This window comes from Pelobates fuscus, chromosome 2 (assembly GCF_036172605.1).
Source record: "Pelobates fuscus isolate aPelFus1 chromosome 2, aPelFus1.pri, whole genome shotgun sequence".
NCBI classification, from domain to species: Eukaryota; Metazoa; Chordata; class Amphibia; order Anura; family Pelobatidae; genus Pelobates; species Pelobates fuscus.
Window position 1 is genome coordinate 286888992 of NC_086318.1, and position 25118 is coordinate 286914109.

Consider the following 25118-nt stretch of genomic DNA (forward strand, 5'->3'; position numbering starts at 1 on the left):
CAGCTATACCAGTCTGAAAATGCCTGATCTCGTCAGATCTCAGAAGCCATCCAGACTTGGGCCTGGTTAGTACTTGTATGGGAGACCAACTAGGAACCTCAGGTGCCGTAAGCTTTTGTTTATTTCTTTTTTGCATTATGATGTCATAATCAGACCACTTTTTTCCCTATCCAGAAGCGTCTTGTCTTTTGTCGCAACCAGAGTTTGATATTCTACCAACATTAGCGAGATCGCATTCTCTTAATTTCCCTTACGGCCATACCAGTCTGAAAATGCCTGATCTCGTCAGATCTCGGAAGCCATCCAGACTCGGGCCTGGTTAGTACTTGTATGGGAGACCAACTAGGAACCTCAGGTGCCGTAAGCTTTTGTTTATTTCTTTTTTGCATTATGATGTCATAATCAGACCACTTTTTTCCCTATCCAGAAGCGTCTTGTCTTTTGTCGCAACCAGAGTTTGATATTCTACCAACATTAGCGAGATCGCATTCTCTTAATTTCCCTTACGGCCATACCAGTCTGAAAATGCCTGATCTCGTCAGATCTCGGAAGCCATCCAGACTCGGGCCTGGTTAGTACTTGAATGGGAGACCAACTAGGAACCTCAGGTGCCGTAAGCTTTTGTTTATTTCTTTTTTGCATTATGATGTCATAATCAGACCACTTTTTTCCCTATCCAGAAGCGTCTTGTCTTTTGTCGCAACCAGAGTTTGATATTCTACCAACATTAGCGAGATCGCATTCTCTTAATTTCACTTACGGCCATACCAGTCTGAAAATGCCTGATCTCGTCAGATCTCGGAAGCCATCCAGACTCGGGCCTGGTTAGTACTTGTATGGGAGACCAACTAGGAACCTCAGGTGCCGTAAGCTTTTGTTTATTTCTTTTTTGCATTATGATGTCATAATCAGACCACTTTTTTCCCTATGGGAGACCAACTAGGAACCTCAGGTGCCGTAAGCTTTTGTTTATTTCTTTTTTGCATTATGATGTCATAATCAGACCACTTTTTTCCCTATCCAGAAGCGTCTTGTCTTTTGTCGCAACCAGAGTTTGATATTCTACCAACATTAGCGAGATCGCATTCTCTTAATTTCACTTACGGCCATACCAGTCTGAAAATGCCAGATCTCGGAAGCCATCCAGACTTGGGCCTGGTTAGTACTTGTATGGGAGACCAACTAGGAACCTCAGGTGCCGTAAGCTTTTGTTTATTTCTTTTTTGCATTATGATGTCATAATCAGACCACTTTTTTCCCTATGGGAGACCAACTAGGAACCTCAGGTGCCGTAAGCTTTTGTTTATTTCTTTTTTGCATTATGATGTCATAATCAGACAACTTTTTTCCCTATGGGAGACCAACTAGGAACCTCAGGTGCCGTAAGCTTTTGTTTATTTCTTTTTTGCATTATGATGTCATAATCAGACCACTTTTTTCCCTATCCAGAAGCGTCTTGTCTTTTGTCGCAACCAGAGTTTGATATTCTACCAACAGTAGCGAGATCGCATTCTCTTAATTTCACTTACGGCCATACCAGTCTGAAAATGTCAGATCTCGGAAGCCATCCAGACTCGGGCCTGGTTAGTACTTGTATGGGAGACCAACTAGGAACCTCAGGTGCCGTAAGCTTTTGTTTATTTCTTTTTTGCATTATGATGTCATAATCAGACCACTTTTTTCCCTATGGGAGACCAACTAGGAACCTCAGGTGCCGTAAGCTTTTGTTTATTTCTTTTTTGCATTATGATGTCATAATCAGACCACTTTTTTCCCTATCCAGAAGCGTCTTGTCTTTTGTCGCAACCAGAGTTTGATATTCTACCAACATTAGCGAGATCGCATTCTCTTAATTTCACTTACGGCCATACCAGTCTGAAAATGCCTGATCTCGTCAGATCTCGGAAGCCATCCAGACTTGGGCCTGGTTAGTACTTGTATGGGAGACCAACTAGGAACCTCAGGTGCCGTAAGCTTTTGTTTATTTCTTTTTTGCTTTATGATGTCATAATCAGACCACTTTTTTCCGTATGGGAGACCAACTAGGAACCTCAGGTGCCGTAAGCTTTTGTTTATTTCTTTTTTGCATTATGATGTCATAATCAGACCACTTTTTTCCCTATCCAGAAGCGTCTTGTCTTTTGTCGCAACCAGAGTTTGATATTCTACCAACATTAGCGAGATCGCATTCTCTTAATTTCACTTACGGCCATACCAGTCTGAAAATGCCTGATCTCGTCAGATCTCAGAAGCCATCCAGACACGGGCCTGGTTAGTACTTGTATGGGAGACCAACTAGGAACCTCAGGTGCCGTAAGCTTTTGTTTATTTCTTTTTTGCATTATGATGTCATAATCAGACCACTTTTTTCCCTATCCAGAAGCGTCTTGTCTTTTGTCGCAACCAGAGTTTGATATTCTACCAACATTAGCGAGATCGCATTCTCTTAATTTCACTTACGGCCATACCAGTCTGAAAATGCCTGATCTCGTCAAATCTCGGAAGCCATCCAGACTCGGGCCTGGTTAGTACTTGTATGGGAGACCAACTAGGAACCTCAGGTGCCGTAAGCTTTTGTTTATTTCTTTTTTGCATTATGATGTCATAATCAGACCACTTTTTTCCCTATGGGAGACCAACTAGGAACCTCAGGTGCCGTAAGCTTTTGTTTATTTCTTTTTTGCATTATGATGTCATAATCAGACCACTTTTTTCCGTATCCAGAAGCGTCTTGTCTTTTGTCGCAACCAGAGTTTGATATTCTACCAACATTAGCGAGATCGCATTCTCTTAATTTCACTTACAGCTATACCAGTCTGAAAATGCCTGATCTCGTCAGATCTCAGAAGCCATCCAGACTTGGGCCTGGTTAGTACTTGTATGCGAGACCAACTAGGAACCTCAGGTGCCGTAAGCTTTTGTTTATTTCTTTTTTGCATTATGATGTCATAATCAGACCACTTTTTTCCCTATCCAGAAGCGTCTTGTCTTTTGTCGCAACCAGAGTTTGATATTCTACCAACATTAGCGAGATCGCATTCTCTTAATTTCCCTTACGGCCATACCAGTCTGAAAATGCCTGATCTCGTCAGATCTCGGAAGCCATCCAGACTCGGGCCTGGTTAGTACTTGTATGGGAGACCAGCTAGGAACCTCAGGTGCCGTAAGCTTTTGTTTATTTCTTTTTTGCATTATGATGTCATAATCAGACCACTTTTTTCCCTATCCAGAAGCGTCTTGTCTTATGTCGCAACCAGAGTTTGATATTCTACCAACATTAGCGAGATCGCATTCTCTTAATTTCCCTTACGGCCATACCAGTCTGAAAATGCCTGATCTCGTCAGATCTCGGAAGCCATCCAGACTCGGGCCTGGTTAGTACTTGACTGGGAGACCAACTAGGAACCTCAGGTGCCGTAAGCTTTTGTTTATTTCTTTTTTGCATTATGATGTCATAATCAGACCACTTTTTTCCCTAAGGGAGACCAACTAGGAACCTCAGGTGCCGTAAGCTTTTGTTAATTTCTTTTTTTCCATTATGATGTCATAATCAGACCACTTTTTTCCCTATCCAGAAGCGTCTTGTCTTTTGTCGCAACCAGAGTTTGATATTCTACCAACATTAGCGAGATCGCATTCTCTTAATTTCACTTACGGCCATACCAGTCTGAAAATGCCAGATCTCGGAAGCCATCCAGACTTGGGCCTGGTTAGTACTTGTATGGGAGACCAACTAGGAACCTCAGGTGCCGTAAGCTTTTGTTTATTTCTTTTTTGCATTATGATGTCATAATCAGACCACTTTTTTCCCTATGGGAGACCAACTAGGAACCTCAGGTGCCGTAAGCTTTTGTTTATTTCTTTTTTGCATTATGATGTTATAATCAGACCACTTTTTTCCCTATCCAGAAGCGTCTTGTCTTTTGTCGCAACCAGAGTTTGATATTCTACCAACATTAGCGAGATCGCATTCTCTTAATTTCACTTACGGCCATACCAGTCTGAAAATGCCAGATCTCGGAAGCCATCCAGACTTGGGCCTGGTTAGTACTTGTATGGGAGACCAACTAGGAACCTCAGGTGCCGTAAGCTTTTGTTTATTTCTTTTTTGCATTATGATGTCATAATCAGACCACTTTTTTCCCTATGGGAGACCAACTAGGAACCTCAGGTGCCGTAAGCTTTTGTTTATTTCTTTTTTGCATTATGATGTTATAATCAGACCACTTTTTTCCCTATCCAGAAGCGTCTTGTCTTTTGTCGCAACCAGAGTTTGATATTCTACCAACATTAGCGAGATCGCATTCTCTTAATTTCACTTACGGCCATACCAGTCTGAAAATGAATGATCTCGTCAGATCTCGGAACCCATCCAGACTTGGGCCTGGTTAGTACTTGCATGGGAGACCAACTAGGAACCTCAGGTGCCGTAAGCTTTTGTTTATTTCTTTTTTGCATTATGATGTCATAATCAGACCACTTTTTTCCCTATGGGAGACCAACTAGGAACCTCAGGTGCCGTAAGCTTTTGTTTATTTCTTTTTTGCATTATGATGTCATAATCAGACCACTTTTTTCCCTATCCAGAAGCGTCTTGTCTTTTGTCGCAACCAGAGTTTGATATTCTACCAACATTAGCGAGATCGCATTTTCTTAATTTCATTTACGGCCATACCAGTCTGAAAATGCCTGATCTCATCAGATATCGCAAGCCATCCAGACTTGGGCCTGGTTAGTACTTGTATGGGAGACCAACTAGGAACCTCAGGTGCCGTAAGCTTTTGTTTATTTCTTTTTTGCATTATGATGTCATAATCAGACCACTTTTTTCCCTATCCAGAAGCGTCTTGTCTTTTGTCGCAACCAGAGTTTGATATTCTACCAACATTAGCGAGATCGCATTCGCTTAGTTTCACTTACGGCCATACCAGTCTGAAAATGCCTGATCTCGTCAGATCTCGGAAGCCATCCAGACTTGGGCCTGGTTAGTACTTGAATGGGAGACCAACTAGGAACCTCAGGTGCCGTAAGCTTTTGTTTATTTCTTTTTTGCATTATGATGTCATAATCAGACCACTTTTTTCCCTATGGGATACCAACTAGGAACCTCAGGTGCCGTAAGCTTTTGTTTATTTCTTTTTTGCATTATGATGTCATAATCAGACCACTTTTTTCCCTATCCAGAAGCATCTTGTCTTTTGTCGCAACCAGAGTTTGATATTCTACCAACATAAACGAGATCGCATTCTCCTAATTTCACTTACGGCCATACCAGTCTGAAAATTCCTGATGTCGTCAGATCTCGGAAGCCATCCAGACCTGGGCCTGGTTAGTACTTGTATGGGAGACCAACTAGGAACCTCAGGTGCCGTAAGCTTTTGTTTATTTCTTTTTTGCATTATGATGTCATAATCAGACCACTTTTTTCCCTATCCAGAAGCGTCTTGTCTTTTGTCGCAACCAGAGTTTGATATTCTACCAACATTAGCGAGATCGCATTCTCTTAATTTCCCTTACGGCCATACCAGTCTGAAAATGCCTGATCTCGTCAGATCTCGGAAGCCATCCAGACTCGGGCCTGGTTAGTACTTGTATGGGAGACCAGCTAGGAACCTCAGGTGCCGTAAGCTTTTGTTTATTTCTTTTTTGCATTATGATGTCATAATCAGACCACTTTTTTCCCTATCCAGAAGCGTCTTGTCTTATGTCGCAACCAGAGTTTGATATTCTACCAACATTAGCGAGATCGCATTCTCTTAATTTCCCTTACGGCCATACCAGTCTGAAAATGCCTGATCTCGTCAGATCTCGGAAGCCATCCAGACTCGGGCCTGGTTAGTACTTGACTGGGAGACCAACTAGGAACCTCAGGTGCCGTAAGCTTTTGTTTATTTCTTTTTTGCATTATGATGTCATAATCAGACCACTTTTTTCCCTATCCAGAAGCGTCTTGTCTTTTGTCGCAACCAGAGTTTGATATTCTACCAACATTAGCGAGATCGCATTCTCTTAATTTCACTTACGGCCATACCAGTCTGAAAATGCCAGATCTCGGAAGCCATCCAGACTCGGGCCTGGTTAGTATTTGTATGGGAGACCAACTAGGAACCTCAGGTGCCGTAAGCTTTTGTTTATTTCTTTTTTGCATTATGATGTCATAATCAGACCACTTTTTTCCCTAAGGGAGACCAACTAGGAACCTCAGGTGCCGTAAGCTTTTGTTAATTTCTTTTTTTCCATTATGATGTCATAATCAGACCACTTTTTTCCCTATCCAGAAGCGTCTTGTCTTTTGTCGCAACCAGAGTTTGATATTCTACCAACATTAGCGAGATCGCATTCTCTTAATTTCACTTACGGCCATACCAGTCTGAAAATGCCAGATCTCGGAAGCCATCCAGACTTGGGCCTGGTTAGTACTTGTATGGGAGACCAACTAGGAACCTCAGGTGCCGTAAGCTTTTGTTTATTTCTTTTTTGCATTATGATGTCATAATCAGACCACTTTTTTCCCTATGGGAGACCAACTAGGAACCTCAGGTGCCGTAAGCTTTTGTTTATTTCTTTTTTGCATTATGATGTTATAATCAGACCACTTTTTTCCCTATCCAGAAGCGTCTTGTCTTTTGTCGCAACCAGAGTTTGATATTCTACCAACATTAGCGAGATCGCATTCTCTTAATTTCACTTACGGCCATACCAGTCTGAAAATGCCAGATCTCGGAAGCCATCCAGACTTGGGCCTGGTTAGTACTTGTATGGGAGACCAACTAGGAACCTCAGGTGCCGTAAGCTTTTGTTTATTTCTTTTTTGCATTATGATGTCATAATCAGACCACTTTTTTCCCTATGGGAGACCAACTAGGAACCTCAGGTGCCGTAAGCTTTTGTTTATTTCTTTTTTGCATTATGATGTTATAATCAGACCACTTTTTTCCCTATCCAGAAGCGTCTTGTCTTTTGTCGCAACCAGAGTTTGATATTCTACCAACATTAGCGAGATCGCATTCTCTTAATTTCACTTACGGCCATACCAGTCTGAAAATGAATGATCTCGTCAGATCTCGGAACCCATCCAGACTTGGGCCTGGTTAGTACTTGTATGGGAGACCAACTAGGAACCTCAGGTGCCGTAAGCTTTTGTTTATTTCTTTTTTGCATTATGATGTCATAATCAGACCACTTTTTTCCCTATGGGAGACCAACTAGGAACCTCAGGTGCCGTAAGCTTTTGTTTATTTCTTTTTTGCATTATGATGTCATAATCAGACCACTTTTTTCCCTATCCAGAAGCGTCTTGTCTTTTGTCGCAACCAGAGTTTGATATTCTACCAACATTAGCGAGATCGCATTTTCTTAATTTCATTTACGGCCATACCAGTCTGAAAATGCCTGATCTCATCAGATATCGCAAGCCATCCAGACTTGGGCCTGGTTAGTACTTGTATGGGAGACCAACTAGGAACCTCAGGTGCCGTAAGCTTTTGTTTATTTCTTTTTTGCATTATGATGTCATAATCAGACCACTTTTTTCCCTATCCAGAAGCGTCTTGTCTTTTGTCGCAACCAGAGTTTGATATTCTACCAACATTAGCGAGATCGCATTCGCTTAGTTTCACTTACGGCCATACCAGTCTGAAAATGCCTGATCTCGTCAGATCTCGGAAGCCATCCAGACTTGGGCCTGGTTAGTACTTGAATGGGAGACCAACTAGGAACCTCAGGTGCCGTAAGCTTTTGTTTATTTCTTTTTTGCATTATGATGTCATAATCAGACCACTTTTTTCCCTATGGGAGACCAACTAGGAACCTCAGGTGCCGTAAGCTTTTGTTTATTTCTTTTTTGCATTATGATGTCATAATCAGACCACTTTTTTCCCTATCCAGAAGAGTCTTGTCTTTTGTCGCAACCAGAGTTTGATATTCTACCAACATTAGCGAGATCGCATTCTCTTAATTTCACTTACGGCCATACCAGTCTGAAAATGCCTGATCTCGTCAAATCTCGGAAGCCATTCAGACTCGGGCCTGGTTAGTACTTGCATGGGAGACCAACTAGGAACCTCAGGTGCCGTAAGCTTTTGTTTATTTCTTTTTTGCATTATGATGTCATAATCAGACCACTTTTTTCCCTATGGGATACCAACTAGGAACCTCAGGTGCCGTAAGCTTTTGTTTATTTCTTTTTTGCATTATGATGTCATAATCAGACCACTTTTTTCCCTATCCAGAAGCATCTTGTCTTTTGTCGCAACCAGAGTTTGATATTCTACCAACATAAACGAGATCGCATTCTCCTAATTTCACTTACGGCCATACCAGTCTGAAAATTCCTGATGTCGTCAGATCTCGGAAGCCATCCAGACCTGGGCCTGGTTAGTACTTGTATGGGAGACCAACTAGGAACCTCAGGTGCCGTAAGCTTTTGTTTATTTCTTTTTTGCATTAAGATGTCATAATCAGACCACTTTTTTCCCTATCCAGAAGCGTCTTGTCTTTTGTCGCAACCAGAGTTTGATATTCTACCAACATTAGCGAGATCGCATTCTTTTAATTTCACTTACGGCCATACCAGTCTGAAAATGCCAGATCTCGGAAGCCATCCAGACTTGGGCCTGGTTAGTACTTGTATGGGAGACCAACTAGGAACCTCAGGTGCCGTAAGCTTTTGTTTATTTCTTTTTTGCATTATGATGTCATAATCAGACCACTTTTTTCCCTATGGGAGACCAACTAGGAACCTCAGGTGCCGTAAGCTTTTGTTTATTTCTTTTTTGCATTATGATGTCATAATCAGACCACTTTTTTCCCTATCCAGAAGCGTCTTGTCTTTTGTCGCAACCAGAGTTTGATATTCTACCAACATTAGCGAGATCGCATTCTCTTAATTTCACTTACGGCCATACCAGTCTGAAAATGCCTGATCTCGTCAGATCTCGGAAGCCATCCAGACTTGGGCCTGGTTAGTACTTGTATGGGAGACCAACTAGGAACCTCAGGTGCCGTAAGCTTTTGTTTATTTCTTTTTTGCATTATGATGTCATAATCAGACCACTTTTTTCCCTATGGGAGACCAACTAGGAACCTCAGGTGCCGTAAGCTTTTGTTTATTTCTTTTTTGCATTATGATGTCATAATCAGACCACTTTTTTCCCTATCCAGAAGCGTCTTGTCTTTTGTCGCAACCAGAGTTTGATATTCTACCAACATTAGCGAGATCGCATTCTCTTAATTTCACTTACGGCCATACCAGTCTGAAAGTGCCAGATCTCGGAAGCCATCCAGACACGGGCCTGGTTAGTACTTGTATGGGAGACCAACTAGGAACCTCAGGTGTCGTAAGCTTTTGTTTATTTCTTTTTTGCATTATGATGTCATAATCAGACCACTTTTTTCCCTATCCAGAAGCTTCTTGTCTTTTGTCGCAACCAGAGTTTGATATTCTACCAACATTAACGAGATCGCATTCTCTTAATTTCACTTACGGCCATACCAGTCTTAAAATGCCTGATCTCGTCAGATCTCGGAAGCCATCCAGACTTGGGCCTGGTTAGTACTTGTATGGGAGACCAACTAGGAACCTCAGGTGCCGTAAGCTTTTGTTTATTTCTTTTTTGCATTATGATGTCATAATCAGACCACTTTTTTCCCTATCCAGAAGCGTCTTGTCTTTTGTCGCAACCAGAGTTTGATATTCTACCAACATTAGCGAGATCGCATTCTCTTAATTTAACTTACGGCCATACCAGTCTGAAAATGCCTGATCTCGTCAGATCTCGGAAGCCATCCAGACTCGGGCCTGGTTAGTACTTGTATGGGAGACCAACTAGGAACCTCAGGTGCCGTAAGCTTTTGTTTATTTCTTTTTTGCATTATGATGTCATAATCAGACATATTTTTTCCCTATCCAGAAGCGTCTTGTCTTTTGTCGAAACCAGAGTTTGATATTCTACCAACATTAGCGAGATCGCATTCTCTTAATTTCTCTTACGGCCATACCAGTCTGAAAATGCCTGATCTCGTCAGATCTCGGAAGCCATCCATACTCGGGTCCGGTTAGTACTTGTATGGGAGACCAACTAGGAACCTCAGGTGCCGAAAGCTTTTGTTTATTTCTTTTTTACATTATGATGTCATAATCAGACCACTTTTTTCCCTATCCAGAAGCGTCTTGTCTTTTGTCGCAACCAGAGTTTGATATTCTACCAACATTAGCGAGATCGCATTCTCTTAATTTCTCTTATGGCCATACCAGTCTGAAAAAGCCTGATCTCGTCAGATCTCGGAAGCCATCCAGACTCGTGCCTGGTTAGTACTTGTATGGGAGACCAACTAGGAACCTCAGGTGCTGTAAGCTTTTGTTTATTTCTTTTTTGCATTATGATGTCATAATCAGACCACTTTTTTCCCTATGGGAGACCAACTAGGAACCTCAGGTGCCGTAAGCTTTTGTTTATTTCTTTTTTGCATTATGATGTCATAATCAGACCACTTTTTTCCCTATCCAGAAGCGTCTTGTCTTTTGTCGCAACCAGAGTTTGATATTCTACCAACATTAGCGAGATCGCATTCTCTTAATTTCCCTTACGGCCATACCAGTCTGAAAATGCCTGATCTCGTCAGATCTCGGAAGCCATCCAGACTCGGGCCTGGTTAGTACTTGTATGGGAGACCAACTAGGAACCTCAGGTGCTGTAAGCTTTTGTTTATTTCTTTTTTGCATTATGATGTCATAATCAGACCACTTTTTCCCTATGGGAGACCAACTAGGAACCTCAGGTGCCGTAAGCTTTTGTTTATTTCTTTTTTGCATTATGATGTCATAATCAGACCACTTTTTTCCCTATCCAGAAGCATCTTGTCTTTTGTCGCAACCAGAGTTTGATATTCTACCAACATTAACGAGATCGCATTCTCTTAATTTCACTTACGGCCATACCAGTCTGAAAATGCCAGATCTCGGAAGCCATCCAGACTCGGGCCTGGTTAGTACTTGTATGGGAGACCAACTAAAAACCTCAGGTGCCGTAAACTTTTGTTTATTTCTTTTTTGCATTATGATGTCATAATCAGACCACTTTTTTCCCTATCCAGAAGCGTCTTGTCTTTTGTCGCAACCAGAGTTTGATATTCTACCAACATTAGCGAGATCGCATTCTCTTAATTTCACTTACGGCCATACCAGTCTGAAAATGCCTGATCTCGTCAGATCTCGGAAGCCATCCAGACTTGGGTCTGGTTAGTACTTGTATGGGAGACCAACTAGGAACCTCAGGTGCCGTAAGCTTTTGTTTATTTATTTTTTGCATTATGATGTCATAATCAGACCACTTTTTTCCCTATGGGAGACCAACTAGGAACCTCAGGTGCCGTAAGCTTTTGTTTATTTCTTTTTTGCATTATGATGTCATAATCAGACCACTTTTTTCCCTATCCAGAAGCGTCTTGTCTTTTGTCGCAACCAGAGTTTGATATTCTACCAACATTAGCGAGATCGCATTCTCTTAATTTCCCTTACGGCCATACCAGTCTGAAAATGCCTGATCTCGCCTGATCTCGTCAGATCTCGGAAGCCATCCAAACTTGGGCCTGGTTAGTACTTGTATGGGAGACCAACTAATAACCTCAGGTGCCGTAAGCTTTTGTTTATTTCTTTTTTGCATTATGATGTCATAATCAGACCATTTTTTCCCTATCCAGAAGCGTCTTGTCTTTTGTCGCAACCAGAGTTTGATATTCTACCAACATTAGCGAGATCGCATTCTCTTAATTTCACTTACGGCTATACCAGTCTGAAAATGCCTGATCTTGTCAGATCTCGGAAGCCATCCAGACTCGGGCCTGGTTAGTACTTGTATGGGAGACCAACTAGGAACCTTAGGTGCCGTAAGCTTTTGTTTATTTCTTTTTTGCATTATGATGTCATAATCAGACCACTTTTTTCCCTATCCAGAAGCGTCTTGTCTTTTGTCGCAACCAGAGTTTGATATTCTACCAACATTAGCGAGATCGCATTCTCTTAATTTCACTTACGGCCATACCAGTCTGAAAATGCCAGATCTCGGAAGCCATCCAGACTCGGGCCTGGTTAGTACTTGTATGGGAGACCAACTAGGAACCTCAGGTGCCGTAAGCTTTTGTTTATTTCTTTTTTGCATTATGATGTCATAATCAGACCACTTTTTTCCCTATCCAGAAGCGTCTTGTCTTTTGTCGCAACCAGAGTTTGATATTCTACCAACATTAGCGAGATCGCATTCTCTTAATTTCCCTTACGGCCATACCAGTCTGAAAATGCTTGATCTCGTCAGATCTCGGAAGCCATCCAGACTCGGGTCTGGTTAGTACTTGTATGGGAGACCAACTAGGAACCTCAGGTGCCGTAAGCTTTTGTTTATTTCTTTTTTGCATTATGATGTCATAATCAGACCACTTTTTTCCCTATCCAGAAGCGTCTTGTCTTTTGTCGCAACCAGAGTTTGATATTCTACCAACATTAGCGAGATCGCAATCTCTTAATTTCACTTACGGCCATACCAGTCTGAAAATGCCAGATCTCGGAAGCCATCCAGACTCGGGCCTGGTTAGTACTTGTATGGGAGACCAACTAGGAACCTCAGGTGCCGTAAGCTTTTGTTTATTTCTTTTTTGCATTATGATGTCATAATCAGACCACTTTTTTCCCTATCCAGAAGCGTCTTGTCTTTTGTCGCAACCAGAGTTTGATATTCTACCAACATTAGCGAGATCGCATTCTCTTAATTTCCCTTACGGCCATACCAGTCTGAAAATGCTTGATCTCGTCAGATCTCGGAAGCCATCCAGACTCGGGTCTGGTTAGTACTTGTATGGGAGACCAACTAGGAACCTCAGGTGCCGTAAGCTTTTGTTTATTTCTTTTTTGCATTATGATGTCATAATCAGACCACTTTTTTCCCTATCCAGAAGCGTCTTGTCTTTTGTCGCAACCAGAGTTTGATATTCTACCAACATTAGCGAGATCGCATTCTCTTAATTTCACTTACGGCCATACCAGTCTGAAAATGTCAGATCTCGGAAGCCATCCAGACTCGGGCCTGGTTAGTACTTGTATGGGAGACCAACTAGGAACCTCAGGTGCCGTAGGCTTTTGTTTATTTCTTTTTTGCATTATGATGTCATAATCAGACCACTTTTTTCCCTATCCAGAAGCGTCTTGTCTTTTGTCGCAACCAGAGTTTGATATTCTACCAACATTAGCGAGATCGCATTCTCTTAATTTCACTTACGGCCATACCAGTCTGAAAATGCCTGATCTCGGAAGCCATCCAGACTCGGGCCTGGTTAGTACTTGTATGGGAGACCAACTAGGAACCTCAGGTGCCGTAGGCTTTTGTTTATTTCTTTTTTGCATTATGATGTCATAATCAGACCACTTTTTTCCCTATCCAGAAGCATCTTGTCTTTTGTCGCAACCAGAGTTTGATATTCTACCAACATTAGCGAGATCGCATTCTCTTAATTTCACTTATGGCCATACCAGTCTGAAAATGCCTGATCTCGTCAGATCTCGGAAGCCATCCAGACTCGTGCCTGGTTAGTACTTGTATGGGAGACCAACTAGGAACCTCAGGTGCTGTAAGCTTTTGTTTATTTCTTTTTTGCATTATGATGTCATAATCAGACCACTTTTTTCCCTATGGGAGACCAACTAGGAACCTCAGGTGCCGTAAGCTTTTGTTTATTTCTTTTTTGCATTATGATGTCATAATCAGACCACTTTTTTCCCTATCCAGAAGCGTCTTGTCTTTTGTCGCAACCAGAGTTTGATATTCTACCAACATTAGCGAGATCGCATTCTCTTAATTTCCCTTACGGCCATACCAGTCTGAAAATGCCTGATCTCGTCAGATCTCGGAAGCCATCCAGACTCGGGCCTGGTTAGTACTTGTATGGGAGACCAACTAGGAACCTCAGGTGCTGTAAGCTTTTGTTTATTTCTTTTTTGCATTATGATGTCATAATCAGACCACTTTTCCCTATGGGAGACCAACTAGGAACCTCAGGTGCCGTAAGCTTTTGTTTATTTCTTTTTTGCATTATGATGTCATAATCAGACCACTTTTTTCCCTATCCAGAAGCATCTTGTCTTTTGTCGCAACCAGAGTTTGATATTCTACCAACATTAACGAAATCGCATTCTCTTAATTTCACTTACGGCCATACCAGTCTGAAAATGCCAGATCTCGGAAGCCATCCAGACTCGGGCCTGGTTAGTACTTGTATGGGAGACCAACTAAAAACCTCAGGTGCCGTAAACTTTTGTTTATTTCTTTTTTGCATTATGATGTCATAATCAGACCACTTTTTTCCCTATCCAGAAGCGTCTTGTCTTTTGTCGCAACCAGAGTTTGATATTCTACCAACATTAGCGAGATCGCATTCTCTTAATTTCAGTTACGGACATACCAGTCTGAAAATGCCTGATCTCGTCAGATCTCGGAAGCCATCCAGACTTGGGTCTGGTTAGTACTTGTATGGGAGACCAACTAGGAACCTCAGGTGCCGTAAGCTTTTGTTTATTTATTTTTTGCATTATGATGTCATAATCAGACCACTTTTTTCCCTATGGGAGACCAACTAGGAACCTCAGGTGCCGTAAGCTTTTGTTTATTTCTTTTTTGCATTATGATGTCATAATCAGACCACTTTTTTCCCTATCCAGAAGCGTCTTGTCTTTTGTCGCAACCAGAGTTTGATATTCTACCAACATTAGCGAGATCGCATTCTCTTAATTTCCCTTACGGCCATACCAGTCTGAAAATGCCTGATCTCGCCTGATCTCGTCAGATCTCGGAAGCCATCCAAACTCGGGCCTGGTTAGTACTTGTATGGGAGACCAACTAATAACCTCAGGTGCCGTAAGCTTTTGTTTATTTCTTTTTTGCATTATGATGTCATAATCAGACCACTTTTTCCCTATCCAGAAGCGTCTTGTCTTTTGTCGCAACCAGAGTTTGATATTCTACCAACATTAGCGAGATCGCATTCTCTTAATTTCACTTACGGCTATACCAGTCTGAAAATGCCTGATCTTGTCAGATCTCGGAAGCCATCCAGACTCGGGCCTGGTTAGTACTTGTATGGGAGACCAACTAGGAACCTTAGGTGCCGTAAGCTTTTGTTTATTTATTTTTTGCATTATGATGTCATAATCAGACCACTTTTTTCCCTATCCAGAAGCGTCTTGTCTTTTGTCGCAACCAGAGTTTGATATTCTACCAACATTAGCGAGATCGCATTCTCTTAATTTCACTTACGGCCATACCAGTCTGAAAATGCCAGATCTCGGAAGCCATCCAGACTCGGGCCTGGTTAGTACTTGTATGGGAGACCAACTAGGAACCTCAGGTGCCGTAAGCTTTTGTTTATTTCTTTTTTGCATTATGATGTCATAATCAGACCACTTTTTTCCCTATCCAGAAGCGTCTTGTCTTTTGTCGCAACCAGAGTTTGATATTCTACCAACATTAGCGAGATCGCATTCTCTTAATTTCCCTTACGGCCATACCAGTCTGAAAATGCTTGATCTCGTCAGATCTCGGAAGCCATCCAGACTCGGGTCTGGTTAGTACTTGTATGGGAGACCAACTAGGAACCTCAGGTGCCGTAAGCTTTTGTTTATTTCTTTTTTGCATTATGATGTCATAATCAGACCACTTTTTTCCCTATCCAGAAGCGTCTTGTCTTTTGTCGCAACCAGAGTTTGATATTCTACCAACATTAGCGAGATCGCAATCTCTTAATTTCACTTACGGCCATACCAGTCTGAGAATGCCAGATCTCGGAAGCCATCCAGACTCGGGCCTGGTTAGTACTTGTATGGGAGACCAACTAGGAACCTCAGGTGCCGTAAGCTTTTGTTTATTTCTTTTTTGCATTATGATGTCATAATCAGACCACTTTTTTCCCTATCCAGAAGCGTCTTGTCTTTTGTCGCAACCAGAGTTGGATATTCTACCAACATTAGCGAGATCGCATTCTCTTAATTTCCCTTACGGCCATACCAGTCTGAAAATGCTTGATCTCGTCAGATCTCGGAAGCCATCCAGACTCGGGTCTGGTTAGTACTTGTATGGGAGACCAACTAGGAACCTCAGGTGCCGTAAGCTTTTGTTTATTTCTTTTTTGCATTATGATGTCATAATCAGACCACTTTTTTCCCTATCCAGAAGCGTCTTGTCTTTTGTCGCAACCAGAGTTTGATATTCTACCAACATTAGCGAGATCGCAATCTCTTAATTTCACTTACGGCCATACCAGTCTGAAAATGCCAGATCTCGGAAGCCATCCAGACTCGGGTCTGGTTAGTACTTGTATGGGAGACCAACTAGGAACCTCAGGTGCCGTAAGCTTTTGTTTATTTCTTTTTTGCATTATGATGTCATAATCCGACCACTTTTTTCCCTATCCAGAAGCGTCTTGTCTTTTGTCGCAACCAGAGTTTGATATTCTACCAACATTAGCGAGATCGCAATCTCTTAATTTCACTTACGGCCATACCAGTCTTAAAATGCCAGATCTCGGAAGCCATCCAGACTCGGGTCTGGTTAGTACTTGTATGGGAGACCAACTAGGAACCTCAGGTGCCGTAAGCTTTTGTTTATTTCTTTTTTGCATTATGATGTCATAATCAGACCACTTTTTTCCCTATCCAGAAGCGTCTTGTCTTTTGTCGCAACCAGAGTTTGATATTCTACCAACATTAGCGAGATCGCAATCTCTTAATTTCACTTACGGCCATACCAGTCTGAGAATGCCAGATCTCGGAAGCCATCCAGACTCGGGCCTGGTTAGTACTTGTATGGGAGACCAACTAGGAACCTCAGGTGCCGTAAGCTTTTGTTTATTTCTTTTTTGCATTATGATGTCATAATCAGACCACTTTTTTCCCTATCCAGAAGCGTCTTGTCTTTTGTCGCAACCAGAGTTGGATATTCTACCAACATTAGCGAGATCGCATTCTCTTAATTTCCCTTACGGCCATACCAGTCTGAAAATGCTTGATCTCGTCAGATCTCGGAAGCCATCCAGACTCGGGTCTGGTTAGTACTTGTATGGGAGACCAACTAGGAACCTCAGGTGCCGTAAGCTTTTGTTTATTTCTTTTTTGCATTATGATGTCATAATCAGACCACTTTTTTCCCTATCCAGAAGCGTCTTGTCTTTTGTCGCAACCAGAGTTTGATATTCTACCAACATTAGCGAGATCGCAATCTCTTAATTTCACTTACGGCCATACCAGTCTGAAAATGCCAGATCTCGGAAGCCATCCAGACTCGGGTCTGGTTAGTACTTGTATGGGAGACCAACTAGGAACCTCAGGTGCCGTAAGCTTTTGTTTATTTCTTTTTTGCATTATGATGTCATAATCCGACCACTTTTTTCCCTATCCAGAAGCGTCTTGTCTTTTGTCGCAACCAGAGTTTGATATTCTACCAACATTAGCGAGATCGCAATCTCTTAATTTCACTTACGGCCATACCAGTCTTAAAATGCCAGATCTCGGAAGCCATCCAGACTCGGGTCTGGTTAGTACTTGTATGGGAGACCAACTAGGAACCTCAGGTGCCGTAAGCTTTTGTTTATTTCTTTTTTGCATTATGATGTCATAATCAGACCACTTTTTCCCTATGGGAGACCAACTAGGAACCTCAGGTGCCGTAAGCTTTTGTTTATTTCTTTTTTGCATTATGATGTCACAATCAGACCACTTTTTTCCCTATCCAGAAGCATCTTGTCTTTTGTCGCAACCAGAGTTTGATATTCTACCAACATTAACGAGATCGCATTCTCTTAATTTCACTTACGGCCATACCAGTCTGAAAATGCCAGATCTCGGAAGCCATCCAGACTCGGGCCTGGTTAGTACTTGTATGGGAGACCAACTAAAAACCTCAGGTGCCGTAAACTTTTGTTTATTTCTTTTTTGCATTATGATGTCATAATCAGACCACTTTTTTCCCTATCCAGAAGCGTCTTGTCTTTTGTCGCAACCAGAGTTTGATATTCTACCAACATTAGCGAGATCGCATTCTCTTAATTTCACTTACGGCCATACCAGTCTGAAAATGCCTGATCTCGTCAGATCTCGGAAGCCATCCAGACTCGGGCCTGGTTAGTACTTGTATGGGAGACCAACTAGGAACCTCAGGTGCCGTAAGCTTTTGTTTATTTCTTTTTTGCATTATGATGTCATAATCAGACCACTTTTTTCCCTATGGGAGACCAACTAGGAACCTCAGGTGCCGTAAGCTTTTGTTTATTTCTTTTTTGCATTATGATGTCATAATCAGACCACTTTTTTCCCTATACAGAAGCGTCTTGTCCTTTGTCGCAACCAGAGTTTGATATTCTACCAACATTAGCGAGATCGCATTCTCTTAATTTCACTTACGGCCATACCAGTCTGAAACTGCCTGATCTTGTCAGATCTCGGACGCCATCCAGACTCGGGCCTGGTTAGTACTTGTATGGGAGACCAACTAGGAACCTCAGGTGCTGTAAGCATTTGTTTATTTCTTTTTTGCATTATGATGTCATAATCAGACCACTTTTTTCCCTATCCAGAAGCGTCTTGTCTTTTGTCGCAACCAGAGTTTGATATTCTACCAACATTAGCGAGATCGCGTTCTCTTAATTTCACTTACGGCCATACCAGTCTGAAAATGCCAGATCTCGGAAGCCATCCAGACTCGGGCCTGGTTAGTACTTGTATGGGAGACCAACTAGGAACCTCAGGTGCCGTAAGCTTTTGTTTATTTCTTTTTTGCATTATGATGTCATAATCAGACCACTTTTTTCCCTATCCAGAAGCGTCTTGTCTTTTGTCGCAACCAGAGTTTGAAATTCTACCAACATTAGCGAGATCGCATTCTCTTAATTTCACTTACGGCCATACCAGTCTGAAAATGCCTGATTTCATCTGATCTCGTAAGCCATCCAGACTCGGGCCTGGTTAGTACTTGTATGGGAGACCAACTAGGAACCTCAGGTGCCGTAAGCTTTAGTTTATTTCTTTTTTGCATTATGATGTCATAATCAGACCACTTTTTTCCCTATCCAGAAGCGTCTTGTCTTTTGTCGCAACCAGAGTTTGATATTCTACCAACATTAGCGAGATCGCAGTCTCTCAATTTCAATTACGGCCATACCAGTCGGAAAATGCCTGATCTCGTCAGATCTCGGAAGCCATCCAGACTCGGGCCTGGTTAGTACTTGTATGGGAGACCAACTAGGAACCTCAGGTGCCGTAAGCTTTTGTTTATTTCTTTTTTGCATTATGATGTCATAATCAGACATATTTTTTCCCTATCCAGAAGCGTCTTGTCTTTTGTCGCAACCAGAGTTTGATATTCTACCAACATTAGCGAGATCGCATTCTCTTAATTTCTCTTACGGCCATACCAGTCTGAAAATGCCTGATCTCGTCAGATCTCGGAAGCCATCCATACTCGGGTCCGGTTATTACTTGTATGGGAGACCAACTAGGAACCTCAGGTGCCGAAAGCTTTTGTTTATTTCTTTTTTGCATTATGATGTCATAATCAGACCACTTTTTTCCCTATCCAGAAGCGTCTTGTCTTTTGTCGCAACCAGAGTTTGATATTCTACCAACATTAGCGAGATCGCATTCTCTTAATTTCACTTATGGCCATACCAGTCTGAAAATGCCTGATCTCGTCAGATCTCGGAAGCCATCCAGACTTGGGTCTGGTTAGTACTTGTATGGGAGACCAACTAGGAACCTCAGGTGCTGTAAGCTTTTGTTTATTTATTTTTTGCATTATGATGTCATAATCAGACCACTTTTTTCCCTATGGGAGACCAACTAGGAACCTCAGGTGCCGTAAGCTTTTGTTTATTTCTTTTTTGCATTATGATTTCATAATCAGACCACTATTTTCCCTATCCAGAAGCATCTTGTCTTTTGTCGCAACCAGAGTTTGATATTCTACCAACATTAACGAGATCGCATTCTCTTAATTTCACTTACGGCCATACCAGTCTGAAAATGCCAGATCTCGGAAGCCATCCAGACTCGGCCCTGGTTAGTACTTGTATGGGAGACCAACTAAAAACCTCAGGTGCCGTAAACTTTTGTTTATTTCTTTTTTGCATTATGATGTCATAATCAGACCACTTTTTTCCCTATCCAGAAGCGACTTGTCTTTTGTCGCAACCAGAGTTTGATATTCTACCAACATTAGCGAGATCGCATTCTCTTAATTTCACTTACGGCCATACCAGTCTGAAAATGCCTGATCTCGTCAGATCTCGGAAGCCATCCAGACTTGGGTCTGGTTAGTACTTGTATGGGAGACCAACTAGGAACCTCAGGTGCCGTAAGCTTTTGTTTATTTATTTTTTGCATTATGATGTCATAATCAGACCACTTTTTCCCTATCCAGAAGCGTCTTGTCTTTTGTCGCAACCAGAGTTTGATATTCTACCAACATTAGCGAGATCGCATTCTCTTAATTTCACTTACGGCTATACCAGTCTGAAAATGCCTGATCTTGTCAGATCTCGGAAGCCATCCAGACTCGGGCCTGGTTAGTACTTGTATGGGAGACCAACTAGGAACCTTAGGTGCCGTAAGCTTTTGTTTATTTCTTTTTTGCATTATGATGTCATAATCAGACCACTTTTTCCCTATCCAGAAGCGTCTTGTCTTTTGTCGCAACCAGAGTTTGATATTCTACCAACATTAGCGAGATCGCATTCTCTTAATTTCACTTATGGCTATACCAGTCTGAAAATGCCAGATCTCGGAAGCCATCCAGACTCGGGCCTGGTTAGTACTTGTATGGGAGACCAACTAGGAACCTCAGGTGCCGCAAGCTTTTGTTTATTTCTTTTTTGCATTATGATGTCATAATCAGACCACTTTTTTCCCTATCCAGAAGCGTCTTGTCTTTTGTCGCAACCAGAGTTTGATATTCTACCAACATTAGCGAGATCGCATTCTCTTAATTTCACTTACGGCCATACCAGTCTGCAAATGCCTGATCTCGTCAGATCTCGGAAGCCATCCAGACTCGGGCCTGGTTAGTACTTGTATGGGAGACCAACTAGGAACCTCAGGTGCCGTAAGCTTTTGTTTATTTCTTTTTTGCATTATGATGTCATAATCAGACCACTTTTTTCCCTATGGGAGACCAACTAGGAACCTCAGGTGCCGTAAGCTTTTGTTTATTTCTTTTTTGCATTATGATGTCATAATCAGACCACTTTTTTCCCTATCCAGAAGCGTCTTGTCTTTTGTCGCAACCAGAGTTTTATATTCTACCAACATTAGCGAGATCGCATTCTCTTAATTTCACTTACGGCCATACCAGTCTGAAAATGCCTGATCTCGTCAGATCTCGGAAGCCATCCAGACTCGGGCCTGGTTAGTACTTGTATGGGAGACCAACTAGGAACCTCAGGTGCCGTAAGCTTTTGTTTATTTCTTTTTTGCATTATGATGTCATAATCAGACCACTTTTTTCCCTATACAGAAGCGTCTTGTCCTTTGTCGCAACCAGAGTTTGATATTCTACCAACATTAGCGAGATCGCATTCTCTTAATTTCACTTACGGCCATACCAGTCTGAAACTGCCTGATCTTGTCAGATCTCGGACGCCATCCAGACTCGGGCCTGGTTAGTACTTGTATGGGAGACCAACTAGGAACCTCAGGTGCCGTAAGCATTTGTTTATTTCTTTTTTGCATTATGATGTCATAATCAGACCACTTTTTTCCCTATCCAGAAGCGTCTTGTCTTTTGTCGCAACCAGAGTTTGATATTCTACCAACATTAGCGAGATCGCGTTCTCTTAATTTCACTTACGGCCATACCAGTCTGAAAATGCCTGATCTCGTCAGATCTCGGAAGCCATCCAGACTCGGGCCTGGTTAGTACTTGTATGGGAGACCAACTAGGAACCTCAGGTGCCGTAAGCTTTTGTTTATTTCTTTTTTGCATTATGATGTCATAATCAGACCACTTTTTTCCCTATGGGAGACCAACTAGGAACCTCAGGTGCCGTAAGCTTTTGTTTATTTCTTTTTTTCATTATGATGTCATAATCAGACCACTTTTTTCCCTATCCAGAAGCGTCTTGTCTTTTGTCGCAACCAGAGTTTGATATTCTACCAACATTAGCGAGATCGCATTCTCTTAATTTCACTTACGGCCATACCAGTCTGAAACTGCCTGATCTTGTCAGATCTCGGACGCCATCCAGACTCGGGCCTGGTTAGTACTTGTATGGGAGACCAACTAGGAACCTCAGGTGCCGTAAGCATTTGTTTATTTCTTTTTTGCATTATGATGTCATAATCAGACCACTTTTTTCCCTATCCAGAAGCGTCTTGTCTTTTGTCGCAACCAGAGTTTGATATTCTACCAACATTAGCGAGATCGCGTTCTCTTAATTTCACTTACGGCCATACCAGTCTGAAAATGCCTGATCTCGTCAGATCTCGGAAGCCATCCAGACTCGGGCCTGGTTAGTACTTGTATGGGAGACCAACTAGGAACCTCAGGTGCCGTAAGCTTTTGTTTATTTCTTTTTTGCATTATGATGTCATAATCAGACCACTTTTTTCCCTATGGGAGACCAACTAGGAACCTCAGGTGCCGTAAGCTTTTGTTTATTTCTTTTTTTCATTATGATGTCATAATCAGACCACTTTTTTCCCTATCCAGAAGCGTCTTGTCTTTTGTCGCAACCAGAGTTTGATATTCTACCAACATTAGCGAGATCGCATTCTCTTAATTTCACTTACGGCCATACCAGTCTGAAACTGCCTGATCTTGTCAGATCTCGGACGCCATCCAGACTCGGGCCTGGTTAGTACTTGTATGGGAGACCAACTAGGAACCTCAGGTGCTGTAAGCATTTGTTTATTTCTTTTTTGCATTATGATGTCATAATCAGACCACTTTTTTCCCTATCCAGAAGCGTCTTGTCTTTTGTCGCAACCAGAGTTTGATATTCTACCAACATTAGCGAGATCGCGTTCTCTTAATTTCACTTACGGCCATACCAGTCTGAAAATGCCAGATCTCGGAAGCCATCCAGACTCGGGCCTGGTTAGTACTTGTATGGGAGACCAACTAGGAACCTCAGGTGCCGTAAGCTTTTGTTTATTTCTTTTTTGCATTATGATGTCATAATCAGACCACTTTTTTCCCTATCCAGAAGCGTCTTGTCTTTTGTCGCAACCAGAGTTTGAAATTCTACCAACATTAGCGAGATCGCATTCTCTTAATTTCACTTACGGCCATACCAGTCTGAAAATGCCTGATTTCATCTGATCTCGTAAGCCATCCAGACTCGGGCCTGGTTAGTACTTGTATGGGAGACCAACTAGGAACCTCAGGTGCCGTAAGCTTTAGTTTATTTCTTTTTTGCATTATGATGTCATAATCAGACCACTTTTTTCCCTATCCAGAAGCGTCTTGTCTTTTGTCGCAACCAGAGTTTGATATTCTACCAACATTAGCGAGATCGCATTCTCTCAATTTCAATTACGGCCATACCAGTCGGAAAATGCCTGATCTCGTCAGATCTCGGAAGCCATCCAGACTCGGGCCTGGTTAGTACTTGTATGGGAGACCAACTAGGAACCTCAGGTGCCGTAAGCTTTTGTTTATTTCTTTTTTGCATTATGATGTCATAATCAGACATATTTTTTCCCTATCCAGAAGCGTCTTGTCTTTTGTCGCAACCAGAGTTTGATATTCTACCAACATTAGCGAGATCGCATTCTCTTAATTTCTCTTACGGCCATACCAGTCTGAAAATGCCTGATCTCGTCAGATCTCGGAAGCCATCCATACTCGGGTCCGGTTAGTACTTGTATGGGAGACCAACTAGGAACCTCAGGTGCCGAAAGCTTTTGTTTATTTCTTTTTTGCATTATGATGTCATAATCAGACCACTTTTTTCCCTATCCAGAAGCGTCTTGTCTTTTGTCGCAACCAGAGTTTGATATTCTACCAACATTAGCGAGATCGCATTCTCTTAATTTCACTTATGGCCATACCAGTCTGAAAATGCCTGATCTCGTCAGATCTCGGAAGCCATCCAGACTCGGGCCTGGTTAGTACTTGTATGGGAGACCAACTAGGAACCTCAGGTGCTGTAAGCTTTTGTTTATTTCTTTTTTGCATTATGATGTCATAATCAGACCACTTTTTTCCCTATGGGAGACCAACTAGGAACCTCAGGTGCCGTAAGCTTTTGTTTATTTCTTTTTTGCATTATGATGTCATAATCAGACCACTTTTTTCCCTATCCAGAAGCGTCTTGTCTTTTGTCGCAACCAGAGTTTGATATTCTACCAACATTAGCGAGATCGCATTCTCTTAATTTCCCTTACGGCCATACCAGTCTGAAAATGCCTGATCTCGTCAGATCTCGGAAGCCATCCAGACTCGGGCCTGGTTAGTACTTGTATGGGAGACCAACTAGGAACCTCAGGTGCTGTAAGCTTTTGTTTATTTCTTTTTTGCATTATGATGTCATAATCAGACCACTTTTTCCCTATGGGAGACCAACTAGGAACCTCAGGTGCCGTAAGCTTTTGTTTATTTCTTTTTTGCATTATGATGTCATAATCAGACCACTTTTTTCCCTATCCAGAAGCATCTTGTCTTTTGTCGCAACCAGAGTTTGATATTCTACCAACATTAACGAGATCGCATTCTCTTAATTTCACTTACGGCCATACCAGTCTGAAAATGCCAGATCTCGGAAGCCATCCAGACTCGGCCCTGGTTAGTACTTGTATGGGAGACCAACTAAAAACCTCAGGTGCCGTAAACTTTTGTTTATTTCTTTTTTGCATTATGATGTCATAATCAGACCACTTTTTTCCCTATCCAGAAGCGACTTGTCTTTTGTCGCAACCAGAGTTTGATATTCTACCAACATTAGCGAGATCGCATTCTCTTAATTTCACTTACGGCCATACCAGTCTGAAAATGCCTGATCTCGTCAGATTTCGGAAGCCATCCAGACTTGGGTCTGGTTAGTACTTGTATGGGAGACCAACTAGGAACCTCAGGTGCCGTAAGCTTTTG

At 42.0% G+C, this 25118-nt stretch overlaps 65 pseudogenes; all 65 read left to right on the plus strand.

Moving 5' to 3' along the window:
- On the plus strand, positions 1–114 carry LOC134588828 (5S ribosomal RNA; annotated as a pseudogene).
- A 134-nt stretch (positions 115–248) lies between these two features.
- LOC134594619 (5S ribosomal RNA) lies at positions 249–367 on the plus strand (annotated as a pseudogene).
- A 134-nt stretch (positions 368–501) lies between these two features.
- On the plus strand, positions 502–620 carry LOC134594178 (5S ribosomal RNA; annotated as a pseudogene).
- Positions 621–754: 134 nt separating this feature from the next.
- LOC134592055 (5S ribosomal RNA) lies at positions 755–873 on the plus strand (annotated as a pseudogene).
- Positions 874–1098: 225 nt separating this feature from the next.
- Positions 1099–1207, plus strand: LOC134589411 (5S ribosomal RNA; annotated as a pseudogene).
- Positions 1208–1857: 650 nt separating this feature from the next.
- LOC134597778 (5S ribosomal RNA) lies at positions 1858–1976 on the plus strand (annotated as a pseudogene).
- Positions 1977–2201: 225 nt separating this feature from the next.
- Positions 2202–2320, plus strand: LOC134589483 (5S ribosomal RNA; annotated as a pseudogene).
- A 134-nt stretch (positions 2321–2454) lies between these two features.
- On the plus strand, positions 2455–2573 carry LOC134597059 (5S ribosomal RNA; annotated as a pseudogene).
- Positions 2574–2798: 225 nt separating this feature from the next.
- LOC134588263 (5S ribosomal RNA) lies at positions 2799–2917 on the plus strand (annotated as a pseudogene).
- Positions 2918–3051: 134 nt separating this feature from the next.
- Positions 3052–3170, plus strand: LOC134594759 (5S ribosomal RNA; annotated as a pseudogene).
- A 134-nt stretch (positions 3171–3304) lies between these two features.
- Positions 3305–3423, plus strand: LOC134595113 (5S ribosomal RNA; annotated as a pseudogene).
- Positions 3424–3649: 226 nt separating this feature from the next.
- LOC134589412 (5S ribosomal RNA) lies at positions 3650–3758 on the plus strand (annotated as a pseudogene).
- A 225-nt stretch (positions 3759–3983) lies between these two features.
- LOC134589413 (5S ribosomal RNA) lies at positions 3984–4092 on the plus strand (annotated as a pseudogene).
- A 225-nt stretch (positions 4093–4317) lies between these two features.
- On the plus strand, positions 4318–4436 carry LOC134588561 (5S ribosomal RNA; annotated as a pseudogene).
- Positions 4437–4661: 225 nt separating this feature from the next.
- On the plus strand, positions 4662–4780 carry LOC134588006 (5S ribosomal RNA; annotated as a pseudogene).
- A 134-nt stretch (positions 4781–4914) lies between these two features.
- Positions 4915–5033, plus strand: LOC134594449 (5S ribosomal RNA; annotated as a pseudogene).
- A 225-nt stretch (positions 5034–5258) lies between these two features.
- On the plus strand, positions 5259–5377 carry LOC134598133 (5S ribosomal RNA; annotated as a pseudogene).
- Positions 5378–5511: 134 nt separating this feature from the next.
- On the plus strand, positions 5512–5630 carry LOC134594760 (5S ribosomal RNA; annotated as a pseudogene).
- A 134-nt stretch (positions 5631–5764) lies between these two features.
- LOC134595114 (5S ribosomal RNA) lies at positions 5765–5883 on the plus strand (annotated as a pseudogene).
- Positions 5884–6352: 469 nt separating this feature from the next.
- Positions 6353–6461, plus strand: LOC134589415 (5S ribosomal RNA; annotated as a pseudogene).
- A 225-nt stretch (positions 6462–6686) lies between these two features.
- Positions 6687–6795, plus strand: LOC134589416 (5S ribosomal RNA; annotated as a pseudogene).
- Positions 6796–7020: 225 nt separating this feature from the next.
- Positions 7021–7139, plus strand: LOC134588555 (5S ribosomal RNA; annotated as a pseudogene).
- Positions 7140–7364: 225 nt separating this feature from the next.
- Positions 7365–7483, plus strand: LOC134588007 (5S ribosomal RNA; annotated as a pseudogene).
- Positions 7484–7617: 134 nt separating this feature from the next.
- On the plus strand, positions 7618–7736 carry LOC134594461 (5S ribosomal RNA; annotated as a pseudogene).
- Positions 7737–7961: 225 nt separating this feature from the next.
- On the plus strand, positions 7962–8080 carry LOC134596971 (5S ribosomal RNA; annotated as a pseudogene).
- Positions 8081–8305: 225 nt separating this feature from the next.
- LOC134598135 (5S ribosomal RNA) lies at positions 8306–8424 on the plus strand (annotated as a pseudogene).
- A 134-nt stretch (positions 8425–8558) lies between these two features.
- LOC134589417 (5S ribosomal RNA) lies at positions 8559–8667 on the plus strand (annotated as a pseudogene).
- Positions 8668–8892: 225 nt separating this feature from the next.
- On the plus strand, positions 8893–9011 carry LOC134597789 (5S ribosomal RNA; annotated as a pseudogene).
- A 468-nt stretch (positions 9012–9479) lies between these two features.
- LOC134594551 (5S ribosomal RNA) lies at positions 9480–9598 on the plus strand (annotated as a pseudogene).
- Positions 9599–9732: 134 nt separating this feature from the next.
- On the plus strand, positions 9733–9851 carry LOC134592066 (5S ribosomal RNA; annotated as a pseudogene).
- Positions 9852–9985: 134 nt separating this feature from the next.
- On the plus strand, positions 9986–10104 carry LOC134588801 (5S ribosomal RNA; annotated as a pseudogene).
- Positions 10105–10238: 134 nt separating this feature from the next.
- On the plus strand, positions 10239–10357 carry LOC134588271 (5S ribosomal RNA; annotated as a pseudogene).
- A 225-nt stretch (positions 10358–10582) lies between these two features.
- LOC134595065 (5S ribosomal RNA) lies at positions 10583–10701 on the plus strand (annotated as a pseudogene).
- Positions 10702–11168: 467 nt separating this feature from the next.
- On the plus strand, positions 11169–11287 carry LOC134595254 (5S ribosomal RNA; annotated as a pseudogene).
- A 487-nt stretch (positions 11288–11774) lies between these two features.
- Positions 11775–11893, plus strand: LOC134587896 (5S ribosomal RNA; annotated as a pseudogene).
- A 377-nt stretch (positions 11894–12270) lies between these two features.
- Positions 12271–12389, plus strand: LOC134597796 (5S ribosomal RNA; annotated as a pseudogene).
- Positions 12390–12766: 377 nt separating this feature from the next.
- On the plus strand, positions 12767–12885 carry LOC134597797 (5S ribosomal RNA; annotated as a pseudogene).
- A 620-nt stretch (positions 12886–13505) lies between these two features.
- Positions 13506–13624, plus strand: LOC134598339 (5S ribosomal RNA; annotated as a pseudogene).
- A 225-nt stretch (positions 13625–13849) lies between these two features.
- Positions 13850–13968, plus strand: LOC134595066 (5S ribosomal RNA; annotated as a pseudogene).
- Positions 13969–14434: 466 nt separating this feature from the next.
- On the plus strand, positions 14435–14553 carry LOC134588451 (5S ribosomal RNA; annotated as a pseudogene).
- A 487-nt stretch (positions 14554–15040) lies between these two features.
- LOC134587897 (5S ribosomal RNA) lies at positions 15041–15159 on the plus strand (annotated as a pseudogene).
- Positions 15160–15536: 377 nt separating this feature from the next.
- LOC134597798 (5S ribosomal RNA) lies at positions 15537–15655 on the plus strand (annotated as a pseudogene).
- A 377-nt stretch (positions 15656–16032) lies between these two features.
- LOC134597799 (5S ribosomal RNA) lies at positions 16033–16151 on the plus strand (annotated as a pseudogene).
- An 863-nt stretch (positions 16152–17014) lies between these two features.
- Positions 17015–17133, plus strand: LOC134597801 (5S ribosomal RNA; annotated as a pseudogene).
- Positions 17134–18086: 953 nt separating this feature from the next.
- On the plus strand, positions 18087–18205 carry LOC134592078 (5S ribosomal RNA; annotated as a pseudogene).
- A 225-nt stretch (positions 18206–18430) lies between these two features.
- On the plus strand, positions 18431–18549 carry LOC134588441 (5S ribosomal RNA; annotated as a pseudogene).
- A 377-nt stretch (positions 18550–18926) lies between these two features.
- Positions 18927–19045, plus strand: LOC134597845 (5S ribosomal RNA; annotated as a pseudogene).
- A 134-nt stretch (positions 19046–19179) lies between these two features.
- LOC134597958 (5S ribosomal RNA) lies at positions 19180–19298 on the plus strand (annotated as a pseudogene).
- A 134-nt stretch (positions 19299–19432) lies between these two features.
- LOC134589371 (5S ribosomal RNA) lies at positions 19433–19551 on the plus strand (annotated as a pseudogene).
- A 134-nt stretch (positions 19552–19685) lies between these two features.
- LOC134596742 (5S ribosomal RNA) lies at positions 19686–19804 on the plus strand (annotated as a pseudogene).
- A 468-nt stretch (positions 19805–20272) lies between these two features.
- LOC134595256 (5S ribosomal RNA) lies at positions 20273–20391 on the plus strand (annotated as a pseudogene).
- A 133-nt stretch (positions 20392–20524) lies between these two features.
- Positions 20525–20643, plus strand: LOC134587898 (5S ribosomal RNA; annotated as a pseudogene).
- A 376-nt stretch (positions 20644–21019) lies between these two features.
- Positions 21020–21138, plus strand: LOC134594808 (5S ribosomal RNA; annotated as a pseudogene).
- A 225-nt stretch (positions 21139–21363) lies between these two features.
- On the plus strand, positions 21364–21482 carry LOC134592091 (5S ribosomal RNA; annotated as a pseudogene).
- Positions 21483–21616: 134 nt separating this feature from the next.
- LOC134588230 (5S ribosomal RNA) lies at positions 21617–21735 on the plus strand (annotated as a pseudogene).
- Positions 21736–21869: 134 nt separating this feature from the next.
- LOC134592102 (5S ribosomal RNA) lies at positions 21870–21988 on the plus strand (annotated as a pseudogene).
- Positions 21989–22213: 225 nt separating this feature from the next.
- LOC134588232 (5S ribosomal RNA) lies at positions 22214–22332 on the plus strand (annotated as a pseudogene).
- Positions 22333–22466: 134 nt separating this feature from the next.
- LOC134592113 (5S ribosomal RNA) lies at positions 22467–22585 on the plus strand (annotated as a pseudogene).
- Positions 22586–22810: 225 nt separating this feature from the next.
- On the plus strand, positions 22811–22929 carry LOC134588443 (5S ribosomal RNA; annotated as a pseudogene).
- Positions 22930–23306: 377 nt separating this feature from the next.
- On the plus strand, positions 23307–23425 carry LOC134597846 (5S ribosomal RNA; annotated as a pseudogene).
- Positions 23426–23559: 134 nt separating this feature from the next.
- LOC134597959 (5S ribosomal RNA) lies at positions 23560–23678 on the plus strand (annotated as a pseudogene).
- A 134-nt stretch (positions 23679–23812) lies between these two features.
- LOC134588803 (5S ribosomal RNA) lies at positions 23813–23931 on the plus strand (annotated as a pseudogene).
- Positions 23932–24065: 134 nt separating this feature from the next.
- Positions 24066–24184, plus strand: LOC134595243 (5S ribosomal RNA; annotated as a pseudogene).
- A 225-nt stretch (positions 24185–24409) lies between these two features.
- On the plus strand, positions 24410–24528 carry LOC134595068 (5S ribosomal RNA; annotated as a pseudogene).
- Positions 24529–24995: 467 nt separating this feature from the next.
- LOC134597402 (5S ribosomal RNA) lies at positions 24996–25114 on the plus strand (annotated as a pseudogene).
- The last annotated feature ends 4 nt before the right edge of the window (positions 25115–25118 follow it).